This window comes from Papio anubis, chromosome 12 (genome assembly GCF_008728515.1).
Source record: "Papio anubis isolate 15944 chromosome 12, Panubis1.0, whole genome shotgun sequence".
Classification (NCBI taxonomy): domain Eukaryota; kingdom Metazoa; phylum Chordata; class Mammalia; order Primates; family Cercopithecidae; genus Papio; species Papio anubis.
Window position 1 is genome coordinate 72,931,864 of NC_044987.1, and position 9,917 is coordinate 72,941,780.

The following is a 9,917-nucleotide window of genomic DNA, read 5'->3' on the forward strand; positions in this document are numbered from 1 at the left end:
ATGCTAAATCCATTCTGCACACATTGGCCAGAGTTTAAAAATGTAAATAGATTACAACAGTCTTTAGTTTAAAATTATTTAAAGGTTTTCTACTGGACTTTGGGTAAATCAGCTGTTGAGTAACCCTGTGACACATTGACTGCTTACCTGTCCTTAGTATTAGCTGGTCACATTAGCTTTCTATCAGTTCCTAGGGTACACTTAGCTCTGTCTTACCTCAGGGGTTTTGCTGTTGTACATTCTCTACTTGGAATGCTCTTGATAGGGCAAATTCTCCCTTATTCTTCATGACTTGACACAATTTTAACTCTTCAAAGAGGCTTTTTGTGAAACCCCTGTCTCAAGTAGTTGTTTCTGGTCTTCTGAATTATGGCACATTTTACTTTTCTTTATAGCAATCTGTGATTATTTTCAATAATTATTTTATTATTTAGGAAATTCCTTATGCTATGTCTCTAATAAAAGAAAGTGAACTTCACGAAGGCAGTGGCATTGTCTGGTGTTGAGTATATCATTAATTCTTCTCATGCAGTAGGCCCTTAAGCAACATTCTTTAAATGAATAAATAATTGAATGATCTACCATCTAATGGAGAATGCTGTAAGATCCAGTATTTATCCTTGCCCTCATGCCATTAAGGTGGCCACTCACCTAGCCCAGGTCAGATAGAAAGTGTAGCAGAAGGTGGAGGACTACAGAAAAGGAACCACCTATCAGTCTTGTTGTAGTGAAAACACTACAGGACTTAGAGTTAAAAGAACTGCATTCTGATTCACCTGGGCTGCTTGGAAGAGCCTCTAACCTTTCTGAGCCTCAGTTCCCTCATGTGTGAGAACAGGGATCATGAAGGCCAGGTGTGGTGGCTCACACCTGTAATCCCAGCAGTCTGGGAGGCCGAGACAGGTGGGTTGCTTGAGCTCTGGAATTTGAGACCAGCCTGGGCAACATAGGGAGACCCCCCTTTCTACGACAAATAAAAAATTAGCTGGGCGTGGTGGCATGTGCCTGTAGTCCCAGCTACTTGGGAGGCTGAGATGGGAGGATCACCTGAGTGATCACCTGAGTGATGTTGCATCTTAGCATTCCTAGCTTCTGTATCTGCAATGCCTGGCACATAAGAGATACTAAAACTATGAACTAATAACATTCTAATAGTAACTTATTATTATATAACATTATTATATAACAATGTTATTATTATTAATAACATTCTAATAGTAACTTTTTTGTGATGATTAATTGATATATGTGTATCAATTAGATATATGTATATACACATCAGTTTCAGATACATGCTAAATCTCCTTAAATGCCTACGTCGTAGAAGTTAAAGTCGAATAAATTTAAAGAACATTGCCCATTCAAAGCAACTCTGAAGAAGAACAAAGTTAGAGGACTCATTCTTTGTGATTTCAAAACTTATGGCAAAGCTGTAATAATCAAGACAGTGTGATACTGCCATAAGACTACACATATAGATCAACCCGTCATCTACATTAGGTACTTCTCCTAATGCGGTTCTTCTCCTTGTCCCCCACCTGCCTGGCAGGCCCCAGTGTGTAATGTTCCCCTCCCTGTGTTCATGTGTTCTCATTTTTCAACTCCTACTTATGAGTGAGAACGTGCGATGCTTGGTTTTCTGTTCCTGTGTTAGTTTGCTGAGAATGATGGTTTCCAGCTTCATCCATTCCCTCCAAAGGACATGAACTTATTCTTTTTTATTGCTGCATAGTATTTCATGGTGTATGTGTGCCACATTTTTTTTTTTTATCCAGTCTGTCATTGATGGACATTTGGGTTGATTCCAAGTCTTTGCTATAGTGAATAGTGCTGCAATAAACATACATGTGTGTGTGTCTCTATAGTAGACTGATTGATATTCATTTAGGTATATACCCAGTAATGGGATTGCTGGGTCAAATGGTATTTCTGGTTCTTGATCCTTGAGGAATCACCACACTGTCTTCCACAATGGTTGAACTAATTTACAGTCCTACCAACAGTGTGAAAGCGTTCCTATTTCTCCACATCTTCTCCAGCATCTGTTGTTTCCTGACTTTAATGATCGCCATTCTAACTGGTGTGAGATGGTATCTCATTGTGGATTTGATTTGCATTTCTCTAGTGACCAATGATGATGAGCTTTTTTTCATATGTTTGTTGGCCACATAAATGTCCTCTTTTGAGGAGTGTCTGTTCATATCCTTCGTGCACTTTTTGACGGGATTGTTTGTTTTGTTTGTTCCTTGTAGATTCTGGATATTAGCCCTTTGTCAGACGGATAGATTGCAAAATTTTCTCCCATTCTGTAGGTTGCCTGTTTGCTCTGATGATAGTTTCTTTTGCTGTGCAGAAGCCCTTTAGTTTAACTAGATCCCATTTGTCAATTTTGGCTTTTGTTGCAATTGCTTTTGGTGTCTTAGTCATGAAGTCTTTGCCCATGCCTATGTCCTGAATGGTATTGTCTAGGTTTTCTTCTAGGGTTTTTATGGTTTTAGGTCTTATGTTTAAGTCATTAATCCATCTTGGGTTAATTTTTGGATAAGAAGTAAGGAAAGGGTCTAGTTTCAGTTTTCTGCATATGGCTAGCCAGTTTTCCCAACACTATTTATTAAATATGTAATTCTTTTCCCATTGCTTGTTTTTGTCAGGTTTGTCAAAGATCAGATGGTTGTAGATGTGTGGTGTTATTTCTGAGGCCTCTGTTCTGTTCCATTGGTCTATATATTTGTTTTGGTACTAGTATGATACTGTTTTGGTTACTGTAGCCTTATAGTATAGTTTGAAGTCAGGTAACATGATACCTCCAGCTTTTTGCTTAGGATTATCTTGGCTATATGGGCTCTTTTTTGGTTCCATATGAAATTTAAAGTAGTTTTTCCTAATTCTGTGAAGAGAGTCAGTGGTAGCTTGATGGGAATAGCATTGAATCTGTTAATGCTATTCCCATCTACTTTCAGCAGCATGGCCATTTTCACAATATTGATTCTTCCTATCCATGAGCATGAAAGGTTTTTCTGGTTGTTTGTGTCCTCTCTTATATCCTTGTGCAGTAGTTTGTAGTTCTCCTTGAAGAGGTCCTTCACATCTTTTTTTTGTTTGTTTGTTTGTTTTTTTTTTTTTTGAGGCGGAGTCTCGCTCTGCCGCCCAGGCTGGAGTGCAGTGGCTGGATCTCAGCTCACTGCAAGCTCCGCCTCCCGGGTTCACTCCATTCTCCTGCCTCAGCCTCCCGAGCAGCTGGGACTACAGGCGCCCGCCACCTCGCCCGGTTAGTTTTCTGTCTTTTTTAGTAGAGACGGGGTTTCACCGTGTCAGCCAGGATGGTCTCGATCTCCTGACCTCGTGATCCGCCCGTCTCGGCCTCCCAAAGTGCTGGGATTACAGGCTTGAGCCACCGCGCCCAGCCTCACATCTTTTGTAAGTTGTATACCTAGGTATTTTATTCTGTTTGTAGCAATTGTGAATGGGAATTCACTAATGATTTGGCTCTCTGTTTGTCTACTATTAGTGCATAGGAATGCTTGTGATTTTTGCACATTGGTTTTGTATCTTGAGACTTTGCTGAAGTTGCTTATCAACTTAAGGAGTTTTTGGGCTGAGAAAATGGGATTTTCTAAATATACAATCATGTCATCTGCAAACAGAGACAATTTGACTTCTTCTTTTCCTGTTTGAATACCATTTATTTCTTTCTCTTGCCTGATTGCCCTGGCCAGAACTTCCAATACTATGTTGAATAGGAGTGGTGAGAGAGGGCATTCTTGCCTTCTGCCAGTTTTCAGGTGGAATGCTTCCACCTTTTGCCTACTCAGTATGATATTGGCAGTGGGTTTGTCATAAATAGCTCTTATTATTTTGATATATGTTCCATCAATGCCTACTTTATTGAGTGTTTTTAGCATGAAGAGTTGTTGAATTTTACCAAGGTCTTTACTGCCTCTATTGAGATAATAATGTGGTTTTTGTCACTGGTACTGTTTATGTGATGGATTATGTTTATTGATTTGTGTATGTTGAACCAGCCTTGCATCTCAGGGATGAAGCCAACTTGATTGTAGTGGATAAACTTTTTGATGTGCTGCTGGATTCAGTTTGCCAGTATTTTATTGAGGATTTTCACATCAATGTTCATCAGGGATATTGGCCTGAAATTTTCTTTTCTTGGGTATCTCTGCCAGGTTTTGGTATCAGGATGATGCTGGCCTCATAAAATGAGTTAGGAAGGAGACCTTCTTTTTCTATTGTTTGGAGTAGTTTCAGAAGGAATTGTACCATTTCCTCTTTGTATCTCTGGTAGAATTTGGCTGTGAATCCACCAGGACCTGGGCTTTTTTTAGTTGATAGCCTATTATTTACTGCCTCAATTTCAGAACTTGTTATTGATCTATTCAGGGATTTGACTTTTTCCTGGTTTAGTCTTGGGAGGTTGTATGTGTCCAGGAATTTATCCATTTATTCTAGATTTTCTAGTTTATTTGCATAGAGGTATTTATAGTATTCTCTGATGGTAGTTCGTATTTGTGTGGGATCAGTGGTGATATCCCCTCTACTATTTTTTTGTGTCTATTTGAGTCTTCTCTCTTTTCTTCTTTATTAGTCTGGCTAGCAGTCTATTTTGTTAATCTCTTCAAAAAATCAGCTCCTGTATTCATTGATTTTTTGGAGGGTTGTTCATGTCTCTATCTCCTTCAGTTCTGCTCTGGTCTTAGATCTTTCTTGTCTTCTGTTAGCTTTTGAAATTTTTTTCTCTTACTTCTCTAGTTATTTTAGTTGTGATGTCAGGGTGTGGAAGTTAGATTTTTCCCAGTTTCTTCTGGAGGCATTTAGTGCTATAAATTTCCCTCTAAACAATGCTTTAGCTGTGTCCCAGAGATTCTGGTACATTGTGTCTTTGTTCTCATTAGTTTCAAATAACTTATTTATTTCTGCCTTAATTTCGTTATTTACTCAATAGTCATTCAGGAGCAGGTTGTTTAGTTTCTATGTAGTTGTGTGGTTTTGAGTGAGTTTCTTAATCCTGAGTTCTAATTTGATTGCACTGCGATCTGACAGACTGTTATGATTGCTGCTCTTTTACATTTGCTGAGGAGTGTTTTACTTCTAATTATGTGGTCAGTTTTAGAATAAGTGCTATGTGGTGCTGAAAAGAATGCATATTCTGTTGATTTTGGGGAGAGTGTTCAGCAGATGTCTATAAGGTCTGCTTGGCCCAGAGCTGAGATCAAGTCCTGAATATTCTTGTTAATTTTCTGTCTCATTGATCTGTCTAATATTGACAGTGGGGTGTTAAAGTCTCCCACTATTATTGTGTGGGAGTCTAAGTCTCTTTGTAGGTCTCTAAGAACTTGCTTTATGAACCTGGGTGTTCCTGTATTGGGTGCATATATATTTAGGATAGTTGGCTCTTCTTGTTGCATTGATCTCTTTACCATTATGTAATGCCCTTGTCTTTTTTTATCTTTGTTGGTTTAAAGTGTGTTTTATTAGAGACCAGGATTGCAACTCCTGATTTTTTTGGGTTTCCATTTGCTTTGTAAATATTTTGATATTTACAAATATCCCTTTATTTTGAGCCTATGTGTGTCTTTGCATGTGAGATGAGTCTCCTGAATACAGCACACCGATGGGTCTTGACTCTTTATCCAATTTACCAGTCTGTGTCTTTTAATTGGGGCATTTGCATTTAAGGTTAATATTGTTATATGTTGATTTGATCCTGTCATCATGATGCTAGCTGTTTATTTTGCACATTAGTTGGTGCAGTTTCTTCATGGTGTCGTTTGCCTTTATATTTTGATATGTTTTTGCAGTGGCTGGTACCAGTTTTCCCTTTCCATATTTAGTGCTTCCCCAGGAGCTCTTGTAAGTCAGGTCTGATGGTGACAAAATCCCTCAATATTTGCGTGTCTGTAAAGGATTTTATTTCTCCTTCACTTATGAAAGCTTGGTTTGGCTGGATATGAAATTCTGGGTTGAAAATACTTTTCTTTAAGAATGTTGAATATTGGCCCCCACTCTCTTCTGGCTTGTAGGGTTTCTGCAGAGAGATCCACTGTTAGTCTACTGGGCTTCCCTTTGAGGGTAACCTGACCTCTCTCTCTGGCTGCCCTTAACATTTTTTCCTTCGTTTCAACCTTAGTGAATCTGATGATTATGTGTCTTGGGGTGGCTGTTCTCAAGGAGTATCTTAATGGTGTTCTCTGTATTTCCTGAATTTGAATGTTGGCCTGTCTTGCTAGGTTGGGGAAGTTCTCCTGGACAATATCCTGAAAAGTGTTTTCCAACTTGGTTCCATTCTCCCTGTCATTTTCAGGTACACCAGTCATTTATAGGTTTGGTCTTTCACATAGTCCCACATTTCTTGGAGGCTTCGTTCATTCCTTTGCATTCTTTTTTCTCTGATCTTGTCTTCATGCTTCATTTCATTAAATTGATCTTCAATCTCTTATATCCTTTCTTCTGCTTGATCAATTCAGCTATTGATACTTGTGTATGCTTCATGAAGTTCTCATGCTGTGTTTTTCAGCTCTATCAGGTCATTTATGTTCTTCTCTAAACTGGTTATTCTAGTTAGCAGTTCCTGTAACCTTTTATCAAGGTTCTTAGCTTCCTTGCATTGTGTTAGAACATGCTCCTTTAGCTCGGAAGAGTTTGTTATTACCCACCTTCTGAAGCCTACTTATGTCAATTCGTCAAACTCATTCTCCATCCAGTTTTTTCCCTTGCTGGCGAGGAGCTGTGTTCCTTTGGAGGAGAAGAGGTATTCTGGTTTTTGGAATTTTCAGCATTTTTTGCGCTGGTATTTCCTCATCTGCATGGATTTATCTACCTTTGATCTTTGATGCTGAGGACCTTTGATGGGGTTTTTGCATGGACATCCTTTTAGTTAATGTTGATTTTGATATTATTGCTTTCTGTTTGATTGTTTTCCTTCTAACAGACAGGCCCCTCTGCTGCAGGTCTGCTGGTGTTTGCTGGAGGTCCACTCCAGACCCTGTTTGCCTGGGTATCACCAGCAGAGGCTGCAGAACAGCAAAGATTGCTGCCTGCTCCTTCCTCTGGAAGCTTCGTCCCAGAGCGGCACCCACCAGATGCCAGCCAGAGTTTTCCTGTATGAGGTGTCTGTCGACCCCTGCTGGGAGGTGTCTCCCAGTCAGGAGGCATGGAGGTCAGGGACTCACTTGAGAAGGCAGTAGGTCCCTTAGCAAAGCTTGAGTGCTGTGCTGGGAGATCTGCTGCTCTCTTCAGAACTGGCAGGCAGGAATGTTTAAGTCTGCTAAAGCTGTGCCCGCAGCCACCCCTTCCCCCAGGTGTTCTGTCCCAGGGAGATGGAAGTTTTATCTATAAGCTCCTGACTGGTGCTGCTGCCTTTCTTTCAGAGATGCCCTTCCCAGAGAGGAGGAATATAGAGAGGCAGTCTGGCTACAGTGACTTTGCTGTGCTGTGGTGGGCTCCACCAAATGTGAACTTCTGGCAGCTTTGTTTACACTGTGAGGGTTAAACCACCTACTCAAACCTCAGTAATGGTGGATACCCCTCCCCTCACCAAGCTCTAGTGTCCAAGGTCGACTTTGGACTGCTGTGCTGGCAACGAGCATTTCAAGCCTGTTGATCTTAGCTTGTTGTGCTCCACGGGGGTGGGACACACTGAACAAGACCACTAGGCTCCCTGACTTTAGCCCCCTTTCCAGAGGAGTGAACAGTTCTGTCTTCCTGGGGTTCCAGGTGCCACTGGGATATGAAAAAAAAAAAAGAAAACTTCTGCAGCTAGCTTGGTGTCTACTCAAACAGCTGCCCAGTTTTGTGCTTGAAACCCAGGACCCTGGTGATGTAGGCATCCGAGGGAATCTCCTGGTCTGTGGGTTGCAAAAATTGTGGGTAAGGCGTAGTGTCTGGGCCAGATAGCACTGTCCCTCATGGTACAGTCCCTCACGGCTTCCCTTGGCTCAATGAGGGAGTTCCCCAACCCTTGCACTTCCTGGGTGAGTTGAGTCCCTACCCTGCTTTGGCTCTCCCTCCATGGGCTGCACCCACTGTCTAGCCAGTCCAAATGAGATGAACTGGGTACCTCAGTTGGAAATGCAGAAGTCACCCATCTTCTGTGTTGGTCTCACTGGGAGCTGCAGATCGAAGCTGTTCCTATTTGACCATCTTGCCTCTCCACCAGTAATAATAATTTTTAAAAGCCTAGAAACAACCCAAATGTTCATCAACCAGTGAATAGATAATAGCACTACGTACGTTTTCAGAACTCATTAAATTACACATAAGAGCTATTTACACAATTATAAGTAAATAATATATCATTAAAGCTGATGTGAAGAACCCCTTCCCCCCCCCAAAAAAAAACCACTCATTTAAAAGTGAAAAAATTGAGGTGTAAAGGTAGGTGATCACACAATTAGCAGAAGTTAGAAGTTCATCCAGCATTAGAACCAGTCCTTGACTCTTCATCTATGGTCTCTTGTATTATAGTTTGTAGCTGATTATCTTAAAAAGGAAAACATCAGATATACTTTCATTTGTTTACTCTCCCCACCCCCACCTCCTATTTGCAAGCTCTTTTGGGGAACACAATAATGAAATGTTTGTCTTCTTGTGTTGTCCTCTATTGAGCTCAACCTGGGATGAAACCCGAGAATATATTATATATTGAATTCCTCAGTTGAATGATGGTTTGTCTTTTAGTATCTGCATCTCGTAGTAGTAGAGGATTGGTAATTCCTTCTACTAGTTTAACAGGCTCAGAAAAGTTAAGAAAGTCTCAGACAGTGGTTTGACAAAAACAAATGATGTTGTTTCTAGGTTTGTGAATTCTTTTATGTTGTCTTGTTCCAAGAGAGCAAATAGTGTGGAGTATTTGGATTTCCTGTGAAGGCCACTTTGCAGACTTCATTTGGAAAATACAGGGGAGCCCCCTGGTGTAACTTCTTGTTATTGACTTGAGTTATGCCCCCATCAAGTGGAGCAAAGAGAACCTGGTAGTGGGGTGGGTGGTAGAATGGATGAAACCTGGAATAAAGGGTATTTTGATGTCTTGTTGATTCAAATGCTCCTTATGCTTGTGTGATGAACTTTATATTTAAAAGTTCATCACACTTTAATTCTACAGGTGACTTTAGAATTAAAAGTTAAATGTTACAGTATGGTTTACAAAAGGCATTTATGTAAATTATTTGGTTCAATTTACTAATGGTTTTATGGAGTAAGTATTACAATTTAAATTTTACAAGTTAGGAAAGTGAAGTTTAGAGATGCAGAGAATGACTTGAAATAACTTTTTAGAAAGCACTTTAAAATTGAATAGCTTCTATTTTGTACCACAGCCTTGGCCAGGTTCCAGGGAAACAAGTTTAAGAACCTCACTGTTGGGTGTAGATGTGTACAGTAATTAGAACACACAGAAAATATAGTGGAGGAAAGCCCCAACTGTGATAGGGAGAATTGGGAAATATTTCCCAAGAGTAGTGACATGGTTTGACTGTGTCCCCACCCAAATCTCATCTTGAATTGTAGTTCTCATAATCCCCACATGTCATGGAAGGGACCTGGTGGGAATAATTGAATCGTGGGGCTTTTTACCCCCATGCTGCTGTTTTCATGACAGTGAGTGAGTTCTCATGAAATCTGATGGTTTTATAAGGGGCTTTTCCCCCTTTTCTCAGCACTTCTCCTTCCTGCTGCCATGTTAAGAAGGACATGTTTTGCTTCTCCTTCCACCCATGATTGTAAGTTTCCTGAGGCCTCCCCAGCCCTGTGGAGCTGTGAGTCAATTAAATACCTTCCCTTTATAAATTACCCAGTCTCGGGCAGTTCTTTATAGCAGCGTGAAAATGGACTAATACAGTAAATTCGTACTGGGTACTGGGGTGCTGCTGTAAACATACCAGAAAATGTGGAAGACACTTTGGAACTTG